Genomic DNA, 2586 nt, shown 5'->3' with positions numbered 1-2586 from the left:
AGATTTATGTTTATAATTCAATAAAATACAGTTCAGGGAGGCCAAGGACACTTCTATGTAATTTCAGAAATACAAGTTGAATAAAGCATGAAATGCAAGGTCCAGTTTTCCCATTTCTACTCCAAGATCACAACAAGCTATGACTGACTCTGAGAAGAATGGTAATTCCAGAACATTTGGTTGTGCTAATGAGAAACCTATAATTGGAACAAGAGGCAGTCGTCAGAACAGAGCAAGGAGACACTACATGGTCCAAAATCAAGAAGGGGGTCCATCAGGGATGTATTTTGTCTCCATACCTTTTCAATCTGTAGGCAGAACAGATCATCTGAGGCGCTGGGTTGTATGAGAAAGAATGTGGTATCAGGATTGGTGGAAGAGTCATCAACAACCTGCTTTATGCAGATAACACAACCCTGCTTGCTGAAACTGAGGAGGACCTGAAGCGCTTGCTGCAGAAGGTCAAGGACTGCAGCCTCCTATATGGATTGAAGCTCAACATCAATAAAACAAAGATTCTCACAACTGGGCCAATTGCCAGCATCAGTATGGATGGTGAAGAGATTGAGATAGTTAACAGTTTTAGTTTATTTGGCTCCACAGTCAACACTCTTGGTAACAGCAGCCAGGAAATCAAGGGATGAATTACATTGTGAAGGACCTCTCAAAAGTACTGAAGAGCATCAATGTCAGACTGGAGACTAAGGTGTGCCTGATCCATGCTATGGTCTTCACAATTATGTGCTATGCATCAGAGAGTTGGACTGTGAATAGGAATGATAAAAAGAGAATTGATGCCTTTGAGCTGTGGTGCTGGAGAAGAGTGTTGGATATACTATGGACTGCTAGGAGAACAAACAGGTTTGTCCTGGAGAGGGTGAAGCCAGAATGCTCTTTGGAGTCAAGGATTCTGAAGCTTCTTCTGACATACTTTGGGCATGTTGCAAGGAGGGAGTGGTCCTTAGAGAGGGGCATCATGTTTGGGAGAGTGGAGGGACAGCGCAGGAGAGGAAAACTTTTGATGAGATGGATCGATTCTGTGAGTGGTGTGGTGGGAATGAGTGTGTTTGAGATGGCTGGGTTGGCACAGGATAAAACGGCATTTAGAGCTGTTGTACATAGGGTTGCTATGAGGCGCAAGTGACTCGATGGCACATAACAACAACAAACAACAACTCTAAGTCAAGATTTCCAAATTTCAACATATTTGAAATTTTGAATTAATGTATTTTATAATTTAGTAAATCCGTGGTCTCTATTTTCAAAATTCGTGTCTCCAGCCATTACCAAATATCCCACGGATGTCATTTGAAGGATACAAAGTTCCAGTTGGTTGAATTCAAAGTGCCTCTTTTGTTAGAGACAATTACTTCTAAATGTTTAGATTAAGTTGATTTTTTGTTGTGGTTTATAACATTTTGAATTTTCATGTCTGTATGTTTTTTCTATTCCTTTTTAGTTATTCCAAATGAAGGGAAAGGACTGGTCAAATAGTGACACATCACTTTCATTCAAAATACTAGAACTATTTTAAATTATTGTTAATATTAAGAAAGTTACATTTTTATTTGTTCAAATAAAAGTTTTGCAAATGCCCTAGATATCATGAAGAGAGAGAGAGAGATATGCAACCAGGTCTATTCATTTCTCTTATATTCTGTTTATTTGTTGCTGTTGTTATATTCAACTATAGTAGCAGCTGGACATCTTTGCACACAACTAATGTAAACAATCTTATTTCCATTTTAGAATGTCTGTGGGAGAAAGGTGGGCAATCTCCTTTTATGCAATTTACAGCTTCAGAAACTTACTGGAGGTTCAGCTTTAGTCGGTTGGATGGCAATGAGTTTCAGTTCTTGAGTTTTGAATATTTGAACAAAACAAAAAATATGTTATATTCATTTCTTCCATGAATATATTATATGTATTTGTTAACTAACATATATTGATTTATATGCCCTCAAAACAATAATAATATGGATTGGCTAACTGTAAATATAATCTCACTTTAGGACAGGGTTTGGCTTTATTATTTTATTATGTCAAAGGGATCCTGTCAGAGAAAAAAATTCCAATCTCATTTCCATAGAGTTAGAATTGACTCATAGCTTCCCTTCCAGCAGCTGTTCAAAGCTGTTGACTTGAAAGGGAGGCGATTCCCCATGTCTCTCCTACAGAGTGGCTTGTGGATTTGAACCATCAGAGAAGTTCAGACTTTTTTTATCGGTGCAACTCTCTGAGAACCACACTACTAGACTCTCGGTAGAGTAGAGTGGATCTTAAATCTAATCATTCAGAGTGCTATCTCATAAGTAGAAGAGATTTCAGAGACACCTGGGAGAAAGCATATGCCTAGAAATACCAAATATATGGTATACATCCTTCCTTTTCCTTCCTTCCTTCCTTCCTTCCTTCCTTCCCCCTTCTTCCTTTTTGCCTTCTTTCCTTCCTTTCTTCCCTTCCTACCTCCCTTCTTCCTTCCTTCCTTCCTTTCTTCCATCCCCCCTTCTTCCTTTTTTCCTTCTTTCCTTCCTTTCTTCCCTTCCTCCCTCCTTTCTTCCTTCCTTCCTTCCATCCCCCTTCTTC

Source organism: Elephantulus edwardii, unplaced genomic scaffold, assembly GCF_000299155.1.
Source record: "Elephantulus edwardii isolate Elephantulus edwardi_28Jun2011 unplaced genomic scaffold, EleEdw1.0 scaffold00012, whole genome shotgun sequence".
NCBI classification, from domain to species: Eukaryota; Metazoa; Chordata; class Mammalia; order Macroscelidea; family Macroscelididae; genus Elephantulus; species Elephantulus edwardii.
Note: the sequence above shows the minus strand (reverse complement) of the source record.